Source organism: Lycium ferocissimum, chromosome 7 (genome assembly GCF_029784015.1).
Source record: "Lycium ferocissimum isolate CSIRO_LF1 chromosome 7, AGI_CSIRO_Lferr_CH_V1, whole genome shotgun sequence".
Taxonomy (NCBI): domain Eukaryota; kingdom Viridiplantae; phylum Streptophyta; class Magnoliopsida; order Solanales; family Solanaceae; genus Lycium; species Lycium ferocissimum.
Window position 1 is genome coordinate 45,406,460 of NC_081348.1, and position 19,910 is coordinate 45,426,369.

Here is a 19,910-nt window from a genome sequence, read left to right on the forward strand (position 1 = left end):
TATATATTTTGGGCCGTCGCGCCATATGATAGCCTTCGTCGCTTGTGATATATATATGTTTGTGTTGAGACGATGCGAGACGATCTCGATATTTGTATACGTATAAGCCATCTGCTGGTGGATTCGGATTAATGAATGTGTTTGGGTGACGCTCGGGCACTAGTCACGGCTTCACGGGGGTTGGGTCGTGACACATATTATCAAGACTCATGATTAATATTGAGCGCTATGTTATCAAGTTGATTTTTTGACACCACTTAATACTATCTTTCAACAAAGACGTATTTTCTTCACCGGCTTCTAATAAGCGTTCATTTCTGTATAGAAATTAATACTTCTTCTAAAGTAATATTTCTATTATCTCCTTTATTATAGGCTTCAAGAACTCTAGGGTTCTTTAAGGAATTTTGAAATGATATTTCTTTTTCAAAAAATCTTTTATAAAATAATAAATCTCGTTTTTTAAAATAGAATTGTCATTTGAAACTGTTGTAACGTCTTAATCTTTTAAAAGAACGGAGGGTTTTCATATACTTTTTCTTTCTCAGAAAAGAGTTGTATTTTGGGGATACTATCCTATGGTACGTCTACTATCTCGTTATATTTTATCCTACTTGTTCTTGTATTGTAAGAGCTACGGATTGCTACAAGAATGGCTTCTTACGGTAGGTCTTAATGTTTATCTTTCTTAATCCTTATTAACTTGTTTCTTAATGTCCTAATGTTTCTACCCTTTCTTTCTATGTGGTCTTGGGGACGGGAACACCTAACCTTGGCTCCTAGCGGCACTTAGCCTTTGAGCGACAACGGTCTATTCGGCCTTGCCAACCCCGCTTGGCGAAAATTAATCTACGACCTCACACTAAGACTCAAAGGGTTTAACAATGTTGGACTTTAGAAAATAAAGTTACTAAGCTCTAAGGAAGATGAACAAGAATCGACTTAACAAGTATAAGAACATGGCAATCGGATTATGATGATTTCTGATCGAACCCTAAGATAGTATGAAAACTTAGCCACTCATACTTGGCTCGATACCATCTCAAGTAAAAATTATGCCATCTAACGATTATTCATATAGTACTAGTTCAAAAAAAAACATATAAATACTATTTGGAAAATTTCTCCCATTTCAAATGAAGACAAATTCGTAAGTTAACATAAATGCATAACGTTAGTCAAACTAACTACGTACATTTTTTGAACAATTAATAATGAAATAAGTGCAAGTGCACTACCAGGTGTCAGTAGAATGAAGGGAAAGGCATGCTTTAGCTTCTTTTGTCAGTTGGGTACTCGGGTAATAATGATTGCCGAATGGGTAGCTATCAAGTATACGGATAATTATTTTAATTTCTGTGGGCATTTGAAGTTGTTTTCCCTTTATATATTTATATAGATAACTATAGTGGTTATGACTTAAAATTCTAAGGGGCAGTGATTAAAGGCGGATTCAGGATTATAATTTTATGGGTTCAGTACTCAAGTTTTAATTACTAAACCCATCATCTTATTTGAGTTATGGGTTCATAGTTCAATATTTACAAAAATGAAATCTATTTTACATAGAAAATCTAGGTCTAGGCTAAAAGTTACGGGTTCATTTGAACCCATAACTATTACTCCCTCCATTTCAATGCATGTGAACCTTTTCGGATTACGAGGGTCAAACTTTATAACTTTGATTGTAAATTTTAACATAGATTTTTCAAGTTGGTAAAAATAAAATTTATATATTTATAAAGTACATAAAAAGTACTATAAGTCATGATAATTTATAATCCAAATAATTTAGAAAAAATATAAGAAAAACGTGATCAAAGAACCACCTCGTGGACTCTCCAAATAAATTGAAACGGAGCGGCGGTGGCGGGACCATCATCCAACTACCCCCGAGATAGAGCGAACCCATAGGATGCATCATAATTAACTTCATTAGCCAATCGATAACTAAATAGAAAAAAAAGTTTAATAAATCTCAACATATTAGTCATAGATAACAATATCTGAATCATCTTCCCATACTGAGAGCATAATCCTCAACAAATACATAACCCGTAATGAAAACATCTAAGAATCTACCCGAACGGACCCGCATGATAAGTAAAGTCTAAGAATTAAAAAGGTTACATGAAGGATCTGCATTTAATAAAAGAGAGTAAATGAAATCATTTTGCGAGAACAATTAATTAAAACATCACAATTTGGTGCAACAATTAATTAAAACATCACAAAATCATTCACATCAAAATGGATCCGGAATCCCGCACAAAAGAATTATAACCTTTGCAAAGAGATTTTATCTATAGTACTATGTATTACAAAATTTCAAGATGACTTGATAAATAAGAATTTTTATTGAGAGTTAATTGCGTAAATCGAAAAAGAGATTTTACAAAAGATGTTAAAAATCTTGTTTCTAAATAAATTTTTGCCGATGGCAAGCTTTACTATCAAGTTTTGATTTTGAAATTCAATTTATAAAAGGTGATTTAAACTCTTTACTCGATTTTCTTACAAGGGAATTTTTACGGGGTAACCATGAGGCCGAGCCCCAACCTCCCCCTTTCCGTAAAAAACCGATAAAAAGCCCCGTGATAACGAGGCATTCGACCTTCTTTAGCCGAATTCCCGAGTTAACTAGGCCCGTGAGGCCCACATTTCCAATCCAAAATAAAAAATTAACCATTTCTCGGTTCTATTCCCCAAACGGAACTATCATCACCATTTCAAAGGATGCAACCTTTTACCGGCTAACAACGGGTAAGTGAAAAATCCAAACCCGATTGTTACGAAATGAAGATCGAGTCTTTGCTCGGGCGATTGATCACTCCCTCAAAGAAGGAAGAAAAACGGGCAACTCTGAAGAGTTCAAGATCATTAACAAACGATGCCTCCCCGTGATAGCATTAGACAAACATTATGTAAAACCGGAAGGTTGAGGATCTACTCGTACCTTGCTATACTAATTTCGACTACATTGAAACCAACGATCTATCGAAGACTATGAGATATTGTGAATTCATCCTGAAGATACATGATCAATAACGATTGAACATACGATGAATAACAAATACGACCAAGATGGTATTTCATATACTCCAAGGTCACCATAAACAAGGTTATGACCATTTTGATTGGAAAGTTGATCACCTACATACCCCGATCGTATTGTCGAAAGCAACATAGGCCACAAACCTATAACTACTATGATTATGAATGGGCATGGTACAACTTTTTGTATGTTCGACCCATTTCCATACATGGTTCATAAAATATAGAGAACAAATGTCCAAATCAATAATTCAAGGTGGTTCATTTTGGTGGGTAAGATTTAGGGCAATGAGCTAACAATGCCCAAAAGTTTTCAAATTCATTACGAAAGGTTCCAAAAAGAACAAGAGATTTCCACTTACTACATCATATTAAGTTATATCGTTATTACATAAGAAAAAGGATTTCTTATATCATCATTTGGTCTTTCGACAATTTTGAAATAACGAGATTAAGTATTTAGTCAAAACCATTAAAATCAAAGGATGGACACGGAATCTAAGAATTTAAAAATTAAAATTAAGAATCCGAAAAGCGAATTAAAAAGCTCCCAAGCTCTGAGTAATATTGATGATACCGACCCCGGCGGATGTCCAAGAACTACGGATACGGCATCTTCGTATTGAGAAGATAATGGCGACATGATGGACCCACAAGGAATGGCCCAAGCATATCTCCATTATCAAGAATTAAGTTAAAAGGTATTTACCACTTTAAAAAAAGTAAGAGGTAAAAGCGAGATAGCCGACACCTTTTCAAAAGTAGCCGTAACTTTAAAAAGAGAAGTGCCGAACAAAATTTTACAAAAGTAGCAGAGTCAACTTTTCAAAAGCAAAATGAAGCATCTTTAAAAATAGCCGTCCCACTTGTAATCATCAAGAGATGTCAATTACTTTTGAGGTCTATATAAGGCTCTCGAGTTGTAACTAGTAAAACATTCGAAATTCACTCCGACTTCGAAATAACCTTTTCCTTCCCTACGTAAAATTCCACGTGTGTCTTTAATGTTTGAATAAAAAAAGTTGAAAGCAAAAAGATTCTAAAGACGTTCAGACTGGTGACGTGGTAGCTGCCATCGAGGAAATCAACGAAACTAGATCCGAAATTGGTAATAAAAAGTCCCGGACGTGGAGGATGTTGAAGTAGATCCCGAGCATGAAGTTTCGAAACTATATATGACAATGGTGACCATCTGTAGAAAGCATTGAGGGAGTTGTAGCGGAAGTTGAAGTCTCTGGTCAATCATCTGCCATATCAAAGTCAATCACTAGCTCAAATCAAATACTGAAAGCAGATGGAGAAGCTGACGGTCAAATAAATGAAGAGGTTGACCTTGAAGGCTCAATTTCATATAGAGAGATGATAATGTAGTTCTCGGATGCTACGGAAGCCGACAAACGAGTTCATTGAGGGAGTTGAAAAAGGAATGCAGTGGTGGATCTACGGTAGTGCTAAGTCTTCGCAGGAAATTAATGGTCGGATCGTCACCGACTCGAGTGTTTCTCCAAATAACACAATTGTCAAGGAGCTAAGAGAAAGGGGGACGGAAACTCAAGAATGTGAAACTCAAAGCATGAAGATGATTCACGTGGTTCGCAAAGGCCAAAAAGAGATATTGTCAAGTACGGCGTAATGAGAGATGAAAAATTTATCAAGACGTATTCATGTTTCTTTGGAGGCCCAATTATTAGCGGAAAATCATCATCATTTGAATAAGGAAAAAGTGTTGAGATCTTCACCATGGCACGCTCAAAAGCTTCGTCTGAGTTCTTCCACGACAAGTTCAGGATAGCTTCCAAAAAATTACTTTAAAGGGGAGTGTGAAAAATTAAAGTTAATTTTTTGGAAGAATAAATATCATAGATATTTAGAAGAGTTTCTAGAAAGTTATATTGTAATATCTTTGATATATATACTTAGGAAATGTCTAGAAATTCTAGACACTTAGATATTTGTAGTTGAGGGTAGAATTATCTAGATCCTTTTGTATCTAGAATAATATCATGATAGTCTAGAATAGTGGTAGGAGATAAGAGTAACTAGATTTTTCTTATGGATGTATCTAGAATAATATCTAGAAGCATCCCTAGACAAGTATAAATAGGGGTGACATTAGGCATTTGTAATAAAATCATAAAAACCCAATACAAGCCAATTCAAGAGAGTCTTCTTCCATTACAAAGTTCTCCTTTCCAAAGCTTCCTCTTCTTTAGTTGAATCTTCCGATCTTAATTAACGATCTTGGGCTAGCAAAACCGTGATAACGACAAAGATTGTGCGAGTATAATATGATAGAACAAGACCCTAAGCTTACAAAAGAATTCTTGGTTCATAGAAGTTCTAAACTTCACCAATTATTCTGTAAGTTTAATCTTGTTTTATCTAGGTCTGGTTCATATTCTACGAGACACCAAATTCGACTCATTATGCTCATATGTGAAAACACAACAAAACTTCTCATTTTATTCTATTCTTTATTATTTTTTTTGAAATAGTGGGGGATTGTTGTAAAAATATTTTTTATCTCAAAAAGAAATATCATTGCTGAAATTACTTTTGTAAGACAATTAATCCTACTCCATAAATGGCCATCAATTGGCCATCATTCCTAATTGAATTCTAACGTTATAATAGTCATTTACTAGTCCATTTGACTATTTGGATTAATGGCTTTTTAACACTCAATTGAATAGCCATTAAAATCCTTATTATATTATAATACATAATGTTATCCTCTGTTCAATTGATTACCTATATAATCGCCTTGAGTTCATTTTGAAGAGGTAGTAAAAAAATGAGATAATCTTCAGCCACATGTTCGTATAACCACAAATATATTTCTTTGTCTTCTTTTTGTGTGACAAAGATATATGAAGACAAAATATTCCTACCATATTTTTAGTGTGTTGGGTTTTCTTCTTTAATCTTTGTTAGATTCTGGCTCCTAGTTTTGTACTAAAAGAGCTTGTTGAATCTTGGGGGATATACTCATATCGGGTGAAATATCCTTAAGGCTATTGTCTTAATTGACATGCCTCAAGCTTTCGAGAATTCTCTACAACATTCGTGATCAAGTATTTTCCTGAAGATTTCCAACATGAAGAAGGCGGAGTGTACGCACATCTTACCTAGAGACGTTTATGGGGTAGATATATTAGATCTTTACCAATAAAATTCTTATATGTGTGTGTTTTCTTTTTGTAGTATTTATATAGAAAATAATCAACTTTTTCTTTTTGGTGTTTTGCATAAAAATATATCTATTAACTTTATCTTGTTAAAAACTTTATTTTGCTCTTATGATTGAAGAACACTTATAAATAATGCAAGGTAGATGGTAAAGAGATCTTTAGACTCTTCCAAAACATGATCTATGGACAATTAGAAAACCTTGTCAGAATACTCAATAATGATCTTATCCTCTTGGACTCTATTCTAAGAGATTCAAAATATTTTTGCAAATTCACGACTTGATTTGAATGCGTTGTTCACTCCTTTGATACTCTTTTGAGCTTTTTCTTGTCTTCCTTTATCATTGTATAGGGCAAAATTTGTAGACACCAAGTAGACGTATTAAAAGACGACACATGGCGATGGTGATAAGTCAGATTCGAGTCAGTAGGCGAGGGGCTCTGGGAAATCATACGAAACTCCGGATAAGTAATTTGGTAACCCGCTTACAGAGGCAGAAAGTACAAGAGGCCCGGAGAAGCATGCCAAGTCACCGGTCAAACGTCATTTAAGATGTGACCGTTACAAAAACGTTACAGAAGACCTCAAGTTTCCTCCAACCTTTATTAGGCTTTATTACCTTTTATTGCAACATTAATATTGGTAATTAAGGGGGCATGATTCATAGAATTTGTACCCCTAGCTCTTAGTATAAATAGAGATTGACATTCCCATTGTAACACACGAAATTCAAGAAGAATGCACACCACTTATACGCAATTGCTTCATTTCTTAAGTTCTTTACTGTTTTACTAAGTGTATAATCACAAGCTTGGCCGGAGGAACTAGCACCGGGCTCAATCAAGGATCAGGCTAATCTTAACATTGCTTTACTTTATTCCGTTTGCATTCAAGTTACTTGCATATTATACGATTTACTGGTCATTTTGATCCACGTGTCCTTGACCTCGAACACAAATTCAACTGAACCATTTTTTCGGGTAAACAATCATCTCGCATGTGATAACTTTAGAAAAGAGTTAATCTGCAACCGAATTTTGAATTACCATTTTAGATACATATTTTTTTTGATCTCTCTTCTAACTGAGCTTTCATTCGAGCATGAATAGGATTTATCGAAAGTCGTTATATAGGTTTATTTTTCATTACAACTTCTTGTAAATCATAGGTTTCAAGATAAGATTTTATCTTCCCCTCCCAAATTTGTAATTTTTACCAAAAGATTCGCTAAGCATTCAAAGAGATACTATTGATTGCCATAATTGAAAACTAAGGTTAAAAATAAGTGTTAGATTAATATTTTGATATGATTTAAAAATTAATATGGGTAAAAATTAGTATAAGTAAAATTGATTTTTTAAATTACATAACGGTCGGGGAAGGGAAAATAGAGAGGGAATTTGAAGTTGGAGAATTGAATCCTCACTAACAAAGTGAAACTTCAGTATTCAACCTACTAAGATCCTCCGGTAAAGTTGATTTGGAGCGCGGTTTGGATGGGCTTATGGCTTTTGCCTTATAAGCCAAAAACCATAAGTTAGGAATTTTAACTTATGGCTTTGACTTATTTTTGGTATTTTGGCTTAAGAAAAAGTGATTTTTTGTTTTATACAAGTACTACAAAAGTGCTTAAATGCACCTGAAATAAGTCAATCCAATCAGGCTCTTAAAAATGGTTGAATTTTTTAAAGTGAATTCACATATCCATAGGTCTCTATTTACCAATTTTAACGGTACACAGAAAATACCTGGTGGGCGTGCCAAAATTCCCCACCCACTTTCCCCTTAGCAGGATACCTGATTACTTGTCTACCACAATTGTTCTACATCACGTCAGGCTATTATGGATTTCTTGAATTCGAACTGACAAAACACATTTCAGTTGTTGGAAAATTGGGTGTTAGTTAGGACATAGGGGGCCAACTTGCTAGCGCATCATTAATTCGATGTGTTCTTGCTAACTCTCACCAGCACACATACCGTCTAATTTTGTTCATTAAAGCTTAGAAAGATGGGAATAAATTGCCTAGTGTTTGTGCTTCCGCTAGGATTTGAACCTGAAATCTCACTATATCAAATCACTACATTGATCACTAGCAAGAGGTTTCGTTGGAAAATTATATACTATATATGTAAATAGGGGGGAAAATGAATTTTCTTACACACACACACACACACACACACACACACACACACACATATATATATATATATATATAAGTTGTTAAATTCTCTTGGCATAAAAAACTTTTTTTTTAATCCCCTTACACACCGTGTAATTTTTTATTTTTTTTTGCTTCCGCTGGGATTTGAACATGAAACTTCATATTTCTGAACTCACTTCAATCTTCATTGATCACTAAGTTACATACTTGGATAACCAGGTTTTATTTATTGGTAGATAGTATTTGAATTTAGGCTGTTATGATTGTTTGTTGTGTTGTTTCTTAGACCTGAAACTTCATCGGGGATATTTGTTACTGCCCCGAGCTTATGGTGTTAAAGCTGATTCAAATAGCAAGAGCAACATAGTTAAATGAAGTTGGAATTGTAGGTAATATTGTTAGTTGTTGAGCAAATTGAGCTTTTTAGTGTTTGAGTAGGATCTAGACATTTACTTTTAACGTCCAAATGCTACATCCAATTGGTAGATTCATAAGGACAGTGTATATGATGGACTGTATGTAGTGTCTGACTGCCCCCACTTTTGGTGTCAAAGTTGATTCAGTATCAATAGTTGCACCATCAAATGAAGTTGGAATTGTAGGTAATAAGGTTGATTGTTGAACAAATTGAGCTTTTAGTGGTTCGAGTAGGATCTGTACATTTACTTATAATGTCAAAATGCTACATCTGATTGATAGGGGAAGTGTATATAACTGTATGTAGTGTCTGAGACTGTCTGGACTTATGGTGTCAAAGTTGATTCAGATATTAAGAGCAGTATAGTTAAAGATAGCATAGCAACGTCATTAAATGAAGTTGGAATTATCGGTAATATAGTTTAAGTGTTGAATAAATTGAGCTTTTTAGTACTTCGAGTAGGATCTACAGATTTACTTTTAATGTCCAAGTGTTACATCAGATAGGTAGATTCATAAGGAAAATGTATTCAACTATATGTAGAGTCTAATATTGCCAGGGCTTACGGGGTCAGAGTTGATTAACATATCAAGGGCTACATCGTTAAATGAAGTTGGAACTGTAGGTAATATGGTTACGTGTGGAGTAAATTGTTTTTAGTGGTTTGAGTCGGATTTGCACATTTACTTTTAATGTCAAAATGCTACATCTGATTGGTATATTCATAAGGAAAGTGTATGCGACTGTATGTAGTGTCTGAGACGGCCAATTTTTCACAATCAATTTGGGAGAAATTTATTTGAATTACAATCAATTTGTTACATTTCTTCACGAAAATAAAGTAAAATGATTAAAAGAGAAAATGTATTTCTTTTATCTCATGCTCAAGATTTGGGAGAATTAGTTCTTTTCTTTTTATTTCACTTAACAGAATGAAGAGATCATATATCATCCAGAGCTTTTTGATAAAATGTAGCAGTCTGTATAAAAGCAAACACTTTACTGCACTGAGCAGCCACTTCTTACTGCATCGACCAAGATTCTTTTGTGATATTGTATACTGGATTTAGATTGAATTCTAAATTAAGTCACCTGTATGACTGACTTTATTTGGTTTTGACTTTTATCAGAGCTTGAAAAGCTTAAACTGCTATATTGGGTGACATCTGCAAGTTCTTTCGGTGTGCTAGTGCAGGGCATCATTTCTTGTTGTAGCTTAAGCTTTAGCCATGTATCTTGGAGTTTGTTGCCTGTCTTTCTGTGTGAAGACTCATAGTGGTATCTTTGTCTATCTGCTTTTCAGATGTTCACTTATTTGATTCATAGCTCAACTGACAAAGTTTGTAGATGAACATTGTTTAACAATTTCCCCGTGACTTCTCTTGTAGGATGGTATAAAACACTAATCATAGTATGGCTACTCTGTCATGGATTCGCAGCAGCAAAACTGATTCTGAATGCTCTACATTCTTTTCCAGCATGTGCTTCAATTGGTTGGTCATGTTGCTCTATATTGTGATTTTACTTATTAAATACGTCATTGCCTTCAGCATTGCAATTACTACACTGTCCAGCTTCATGCACAAAGATTTAGTTCATATGGTCTCTCCGCTTATCACAAACAATTGAATTCAATACTTGTTCGGGACTCTTATTGAAAGTTTTGGCATCGGAATAGGATGTTCTATTCATTCAAAGAATATACAATCTATAGGAGATACTAAATCAATAAAAAAGGAAAATCATCCCTTGATTGTAGATAGTCCAGAATTAAGGGGTTATTCTAATGTTTCAATCAGAGTGCTAAATGGTAACAGGACATCCTTTTGGAATGATAATTGGCTGGGGAATGGAGCTTTGAAGGATCTATTCTCCGACATATATGCTTTAGCTCATCACTAGCAGAGATCTATAGCTGAAATGTGATCACCTCAAGGTTGGGAATTGATACTCAGAAGAGACCTGAATGATTGGGAGATAAATAGAATGGTTGATTCTACAAACAACTGGATAACTTCACAGGAACTCAAAACGGAGATGACACACTGAGATGGCAGGGACATAGCAGTGGAAAATTCAGTGTTAATGCAGCCTATAAAATGATAAACCAACAAACACCTCAAGTCACCAACTTGCCCTGGAAACATATTTGGAAGACCAAGATACCATACAAGGTTGCATGCTTCTCATGGTTACTGGCAAAGGAAGCTGTACTCACATGAAAATTTAAAGAAGAAGAGAAACTGGACTATGTGCTCAAGATGCTTTCTTTGTGAAAAGAGAGAGATAGTTGGTCACCTATTTTTTGCGGTGCGGTGATAATCGATCGGTTATGGAAGATCTTCATTAATCTCGGAGGAATAGCACGGACAATGCCTAGAAAGATTCCGAAGCTCTCTTTAGTTGGGAGGCGGAGCCGGGAGCAGATGACATAAACGGATGGAGGATGTTCCCTCGCTTGCATTTGGTGGGTGATTTGGAAAGAAAGGAACTCTAGATGCTTTGAGAACAACAGCAGAACAATGCAGGAGATCAAACTTAACTGTATTAAGCTTTTTTCTTTTTGTTGTAACCAGATCTACCCAGAGGATACTATATCCTAGACTCATTAGGTTCCTGTTAGAACTGTAGACTGCTTTTACTCTCTTTTGCTCACTTGTAAATATGGTTTCAGTACAACCCATGTACTGTTTTGTGTTTAATACATACAACATGTTACCTTCTCAAAAAAAAAAAAAACCTAAAATTCTGAAACTTTCCTAACTTCTGATCTGATTGATCCCATCTGATCAGAATCAGATAGTACAAATTAACACTTACTCTATCGACCATCTAAAGATGTCATTTTAGGTTCAAAATGTTATTTAGTTCTTTGTTGGGCATTAAGTTGCACCATTAGAACGTGTTACAGTTCACATGTTTAACTTTCTTGTTATTTCAGACAGCAGAACCTCAGCATGGCTTTATCTTTTCCCTTTGGTTAACATTTTTTTGATCTCCTTATTGACCAAGCAAAATGGCAGTGAGAGTGAGAACACCAAAGGAACAGCTAGTGTGCAATGATGACCGGCCTGTAGAGAAATATAGCAGAAGAAAAGTAAATCGGGGAAACCTTCTGCTAGCCCAAGATCGTTAATTAAGATCGGAAGATTCAACTAAAGAAGAGGAAGCTTTGGAAAGGAGAACTTTGTAATGGAAGAAGACTCTCTTGAATTGGCTTGTATTGGGTTTTTATGGTTTTTTTACAAATGCCTAATGTCACCCTTATTTATATTTGTCTAGGGATGCTTCTAGATATTATTCTAGATACATCCATAAGAAAAATCTAGTTACTCTTATCTCCTACCACTATTCTAGACTATCGTGATATTATTCTAGATACAAAAGGATCTAGATAATTCTACCTCGAACTACAAATATCTAAGTGTCTAGAATTTCTAGACATTTCCTAAGTATATATATCAAAGATATTACAATATAACTTTTTAGAAATTATTCTAAATATCTATGATATTTATTCTTCCAAAAAATTAACTTTAATTTTTCACACACAAGCTACTTGATTTTTTTTTGCCTTAGCTGCACGAGATTATATTCTAGATGCTACTTGCTTGCATATAATGTTTATTTGACAAACTGTCTTCGTCCTCTGTGCAATAGTTTACATTCTTATCTCTCTTCTTAGGAGAAGCACTTCTGGTTTCTGCTGGCCTTGTTATCTACTTTGGAGACATGTTTGCTTGTACTGCTAAGGTCATTCTTACATTTTTACTTCTTTGTGGCAGGTTGATATAGTTTACATTACTAGAAATATTTCTGTGTACCGACTCATGGGCTCTTCAGCATCTAAGATAGTCTCTTTACCATATGGAATACAAAGAAGTGAGATCAGTATTATTATTCAGGTACACTGGAAGTTTTTTAACTTTATTAGGTTTTGGTATCATTTCCTTGATAGAGGGAGAAGGTTTCTAAATCCAACTGTATCTTAAGCAGAAACTTCGTATTATGTTTCCAGGGAGTGATTATTGGCTTCTTCTTTTCCCTCTGTTGCTTAAATATGTCCTACTGTGGGAGTGATTTACCAACTAGAGGTCATCAAGAAACTGGTCAAAAGATCATATGAAGAGATCCTTTTTGTTCTATGCATCTCTTGCTTGTGTCTTAGTTATGGCCATTCCATTGTGGATGGAGTTTCTTCAAAATTTTCAGAGGCACGCTTATCTATGTTAATCCTTCCCCATACTTTCTATCAGATTATGAACGTATTATGCTGTATCATGCATCATTATGTGAATGAGAAAGGTTTAGTGGTTGGTAGGGCTGATTTACTTTGATGCTGGAAGAGTACGCTGCTATACTTTTCATTAGATCAACTTAAGCTTGAAGGATAATGTAGCCTCCCCTGTGAAGGCTCTAATTTATTCTACTTTTTTTGGGCAGTTGAGGCCATTTGGCCCTATGGGCAGAGGGCTCTGAAGGATATACCAACACAGTACCATTAAAGGAGAAACGCAAACTTGAAATGGGGAACTACTCCAAGATGTTGGCATGACGTTATGTTCTTGTTTGGTTTGTCTGATGCGTTCACATAGTCGGTTCCTGTCGACATGTTGAAGAAGCTATGCTACGTTATTTACCGAGGGCTAATTTTTGTTCTTTAATATAGACAGCTGTTAGTATGACATATAAACAGTGAATTTTTCTCTTCAAATAAGTAGGATTTTCTCTTCTTTCTCTTTTATTTTCTTGATGTATGTTAGGGATATAGCTTATCATCATTGCTCACTTCACAGATTTTGGTAGTTGGTTAGCAAAATATTAGAGCTTTGACATGCCTTTTATTGTATAGTTTATGACGATATATTACCCTAGCTTTCATGACCCTCATTTCTTTGTGCCTGTATTAATTTGTTTGATAAATAGTCCCATCGGTGATCAGTGTCTTGAAGAATTCTGGACACTTTTTCCATACGCATAAGTTAGAATAGCAGAGCTGACCAGACTTTTAGTGTATTGAACAGGCAGTTTATTTGCTTTCGATGGGATCTTCTTTCCTGAGCCTGTGTAGAATTGATGGTGATTGGTCTCTACGGTGGTAGCCTAGCAGCTGAAGAATTGAAATACCAAGCTTACAAATCGATATTTAGTCCTAATAGAGGCAATATTAGGTAAGTTCTTCTAGTTTGCCTACTTCTAGGTGGGTAGAGTTATCTTGTACTGATTTCCTTATAAAAAAAAGATTTATGTTATACTGATGTTGTCTTGGAGGTAGCAAATATCGGTTGATTTTTGAGTTAGCATGACACCATGATTGAAGAAAAATGATGGTAATTGCTACCTTCTTATTGGGGTTGTAAAACAAAGTGGTTGTCCATGAGTAATAGAGGAGATGTTACTCATAGAATTAAAACCGGATGGTGGAAATGGAGAAGTGCAACAGGGGTGTTATGTGATATAAGGATGTGCTGTCCCAATAGAAAAATAGACCCTGATGGAGGTCATTTAGTCTTAAGTCTAACCAAAATGGTTTAGCTGGAATATATCTAACATCACGCTCCAGCTTGAGTATGTCATTTAACTGCCAGGAAGGGTATTTTAGCTTGACCTCAAGCCCGATTTGGCAGTTGAGGTGGGTTCAACCCTTAGCCCTAAATATTGAGTTGGGTTAGCTCCGGAGAGGTTGACACAGAACTCACTGCAGTGTTGCCATTTGTTGAATTGGTGGACTACAAAGGCAGAGTAAAAAGATTTTGAGATCATGTTTTGCCAAACGTACTTTCCAAGCATAGAGTAAGATTTTTGTGTCCTTTTTATATTCAGTACATATCCAATTTTTTTCATTTGAACTCTATTTGTTGCCAGGGTAATGGATTTTGTTTCTTTCAGAACCCCTAAGAAGGCTGTCGCTTTGTATCTACTGGTAGGCTATTATATATGTCTCAGTTATCTGGTTTTACAGCATTTCAAAAAAGCAGTAAGATTAAAAGGATTCTTCTTCGGAAATATTACCATTTGATGGCTGTTTCGATGTTTCTTCCGGCTCTTATGTTTCACGTAATTTGAGATGTAAACTAAATTTCTTTGGTGACAAGTGTTCTCTCTTCCTTTGGTCTCTTGGGCTTTCACTTGCACAAAGTTGAATGAGAGTACTTTCTTTTGTATTGAAGTTATGTTTAACTTTCTATCTTGTTCCGGCCTAAGTTTCTTGATCTGGCCTGTGGGTCTGCATTGGCAGTTTTCTTGGTGTTAGAAGTTATACGGGTAAGTTCTTACTTCACCTGGATCTTATGTTCTGCCTTCTTTTATATTCCTACCGAATACTTCAATATATCATGCCTGTTGTAGTGGGATGTATAAAAGGATGTCTATTATGGAATTTCATTCAATTAAAAGAAAGGAGAAAAGAAGTTTTTTTTTTTTTTTCTTTCTAAACATCCACAAAAGGAAAGCAAAAGCTGCCCTATGCCATGTAGATGAGAGAGGGCATTAGAAAATAGTTTTTTAGTTTTTCACGTCTAATTAATCTTCTGCCTGTAAGGGCCCCTTTTTCATTCCATAGCTGCTTGTCTCTGCCGATGCACATAGAGTGGAAGGGCTACTGTTGCTTCTGTTCTGGTGGATATATCGAAAATTCTGTAATTACTCCTGGCAAGAATAGTCGTGGTGAAAGGTACATGGTTGGGATTAGGCGACCTGTTCACTTGTAATTTCTTTTTTAAATTGCAATAATTTTGGTGGCATTTACTCCTAGGAAATGGTGGCTAACCTGAATCCAGTAACAATAGGCTGTAAGTGTACTTGTCATAGCATTTTTGACTCGAGAGGTTGTGCTCAAGACATTAAAGGGCTACAGTACCTTCCAAACTCATTCCCAAATTCAATATTTGGCATAATGTTTGGTGCAACATGGATGTGTCGAATATGTGAAAGTCGGATGCGATGATTGGCTTTCTTAGTTCACTACACTCTTTATAATGTCCTCATGTTTTTCGATGCACCTTTAAACATCATTCTCTTTGTGCACCTATATTCCCCGCAGCAAAAAATAAAAGAAAAAAAAAAAAGAAAAGAAAAAAAAAATTCATTCTCTTTATGCTGTTAAAACCTCTACTTAAGAAGTTGGGAAAGTGAATTGTTTAGTATTTATTAGGGGAACGTTTAGGGTAACACAAAGTAAGCCATTTTTTAAAATAAACCCGATTGGAGCAAAACTTTAATCAAAAAGTGTGGCATAAATCCTTGTAAACCTTCGCAAAGCATAATATCCAGTTAAAGAGAACATTATTCAGGAATTTACTTTACAAATGTGGAGATTGATTTGAGATAAGCAAAGCATGACTAATGCATCATAATTCTCTTGGTGCTTTGGAACTTATTAAAAGGTATGTCAAGAGTCCACAACCTCATAGAGTGACTAGTAAATCTTATTTGCATTTAGAAAATGTTGTTTCAGATATTGTATCATTGTTATCGCTATAAACACCGCAACTGTATTTAGGTAAAACCAAGACTTTATCCCATATAGTTCTTTTATGAATCACTTTAAAATAGGTACTATCAAATTATTGTTCATGTGCAATGCACGGCACACACACTTGTCTAAAATGACGCCAAGTGCGATGAACTGTTATACTAACACTTTATAAACCTAACTTAGTTCTTGACTCATTGAACATTAACCTGTAATGTCCCAAAGTTTGAAAGAACTTAATCTACCTTTACCTGTTAAATTGTAGAAAATTTGAATTACTATGTGAAAAGGACATGCTTTTAATTTTCTGCTCCTTTAAGCAGAAGTTCTTGATGAATTTCATGTGAGTTTGGTCATATTTGAACTACTCAAGTAGATATTTACAATATATTGCATTGCTTCAGAAATTTTAGCATGCCTTTATGGCAGATATGGAGAATTTGGCCTTTGGGACAGCTTATGCACCATTTCATGAATGTTTTTACTGATCATCGTGACTCTGATCTTCTTATTGTCAGGCGTGATATGACTCAATTGCATCAAATTATTCTTGAGAGATGACTTTGTTAAGTGGTACCAATTGCTTGCTTTTCATCTTTTATTCATTTTTCGCTGTTATTGGGATGTGCACTTCCTATCCGGTATTCTTCTGGTTTCAATGACCGACCACTAGCTCCTTTTGCTGGGATCTTGAGCCTTGGAATTGGAGATACAATAGTAAGGTTGAATTAAGTTGATGCTTATTTGAACCATGAAATTTGAATGCACAATTAGTGATTGACTCTCATTATCTATTTAGGTCAGCAAATTAAATGTTGTACCAAGGTGCCATCAAACTGTGAAGTCCTTTTACAAAGTCATGAAACCAACTTGGTGCATTTAGGTATTTTTTTAATCGTAAGTGTTTCTATTCCGTACTTGTGGGATTACCCTTATACCCACTTACACTGGGTATAAGTGGTTGTTACATTGTTAAGTTAAACCATGTATCAAGAAAAATGTGGATGCTCTAAGAGGTCAATGTTTTTTTCATCGATATGGACATACTATACTTTTATTGTGGACAAATTCTTCCGTTCATAGGGCTTTTATAATGCTCTGTACCTTGTAGACCATTCTTGAGTTATACAATAAAGGATGTCTCCTAGATGTTCTACTATTCTGCTTACTGTTGGTGGCATTAGGGTGATGCAACAGCCTAAAGTTTTCGCTATTTGTACAATGAATATCAATTAGCTTTAGTCATACATGCATATGTAGGTACATCAAGAACTGAACGAATAGATTATTGAAAGTTTCATGCTGAAAGTTTGATAAGTTCTAGAGGTACAGACTCTGGAAAGGCAGCTTTGTCACTTGATGATGACTTACTGAAGTATTTCTCTTTATTTTTCTGGAGAGGTGTCACAAACTTCCCTTTTCTTCAACATATCATAAAACTCCTTTGTCTCACGGTAGAGGGATTTCCTGTTGTTCCTCCTATAGGCCTGCAACCTAAATTGCTTACTTCTTTGATTAGCCTTCTTTAAGACCAATTGAAGTTCAACTTTCTCTAATGACTAGACTTGTGTAAAAGTTATGGATTTTACTTGGTCTAGCTAAACATGTTCTTTGCTTGGGGAGAGGGAAAGGGAGTGTGCTAAACATGCTCTTTTCTCGGGGAGAGGGGAAAGGAACTGTTATATACCAGACTGGAATGCTGGTGGTTTTCTTGGCAGTGACTGAACTTGCTGCTTCTGGTTCATTTTAGTTCCAATTTTCAGAAGTTCTAATTTTAACTTGTTTACAGGCATCATTGTTTGGCCATAAGTATGGAGTACTTCGCTAGAGCAAAACCAGCAGTATGTCCTCATCCTCTTTTTTCGTTGTCAAAATCTTTGGTGTTTGGTTCTTTTCTCTCTCATTCTCTTAATGTGTGAGTTCTATTTGGTAGCGAAAGTCAGAAAACAATTGAAGGCAGCCGGGCTTCGGCATCATAACTTCTGTCCTGGCCGCATGGTCATTTCTACTTCCACTTCTAGCAACAACTGGATACATCTCGGATCAGGTCTCTCTCTCTCTCTCTCTCTGACACCAGAAACGAACACACATTTCCACTTCCTGCTTCCCAGCCCGCCCACATGCGCAAAAGTCTTATCATCCTGGATCCACAATATTTAAAAATGGACCCATTAGCGACTACTACATGTGAACATGTGGAATGAAATCATATGCTTTTACTTCCATACAAATTGCATACTTTGACTATTATTTTAACTGATGCAGTATCTCTTGAAATCCCTCTTGTTTTATTTTCGCTAGCTAGCGATCCGGATTAGTTTGGAACCAAATCCTCGAATCAATCAAACATTTGAACAACATGAAACTAGGGCCAAAAAGTAAATAGAGTTAAGACAGCGCTTGACAATGTTTTCTGATTGATTTTGGTGCTGTTGATGCAACGTTGCAGAACTGGTACGTCACTTCTTGTGGCTGTGACAATTACTGGTCTGTTGGAGGCCTATACAGCCCAATTCGATAATGCCTTCATACTTCTAGTGTTCTACAGCATCCTGTGTCTATGAACACCTATCACCTTTTCTGATGAATGCTGATCTTTCCACAAAATCCTTTTGGAGCACATATTCTTTTGTATATAGCACTTCAATTGAGTTGATAGACTTGTAGAATATAGGTAACAAGGAAGGGAACACTTTAATCCATTTCAGATTTACTTTAGCTGTTATGTTTTGAGTTTTTCTTTTGTATATAGCACTTCAATTGAGTTGATAGACTTGTAGATTATAGGTAACAAGGAAGGGAACACTTTAATCCATTTCAGATTTACTTTAGCTGTTATGTTTTGGGTTACATGGTTACAGCTCCTGCCATATTATACCCCTCTCCCCAGGAGCGTTCCCTTTTGCTCCCTTGGTGACTCGAACTCTCCTGCCATAGTTCGATATAGAAAAATAGAGTAGTCACTTAAAATATACAGGATACAGGAGAAATAGATTTCGTCAAGGTTATCTTGTTGTCTATTACTGTATTCCGGTGGTTAATATATATAGCTTTTGACTTATATACACAGTATAACTTTGCAACAAAACGCACTTTACCCTCGGGTTATGTAGCTGCGTCACTGATTGAAACGAGCAATGGCTCATGACTCGAGCATCCTTTGTTCGTTCGGTTTTTAATGAAGCGTTTTCTTCAAGTGTATGGGAGTGGACGTGAAAGTGAAAAAAATCACGGGGTGGTCAGTTTCTGGCTTTCTGCTCAGCTATTTTAAGTTATATCTAAATTATTTAAAGTTATAGCTAGTTTGAGATTTTATTGTTGCATTTTGGATCATTATTTTGTTTCCAATTCAATAAAGCAATCAGTTTACTTAGATAATAGTTAGTCATGAAAAGTAATTTCATAATATGCTAAACAAACGCTAACCTTGATTACAGCTAAATAATAAAAAAATAAGGCAAAATAACCTAAGACAAATAGGTTAAGAAAACATCAATTGTGGTGTCCATTTTTAACGCAATTCTTCAAAACTCGCATTAGATATGAAACTTTAAGAATTGAGAGGTATATTTGTCATTTCCAATAAGAGAATTCGGTAACATATTGT

At 35.3% G+C, this 19,910-nt stretch overlaps 1 pseudogene; it reads left to right on the forward strand.

Moving 5' to 3' along the window:
• Positions 1-4,432: 4,432 nt before the first annotated feature.
• Positions 4,433-19,160, forward strand: LOC132062260 (dolichol kinase EVAN-like; annotated as a pseudogene).
• Positions 19,161-19,910: the final 750 nt, after the last annotated feature.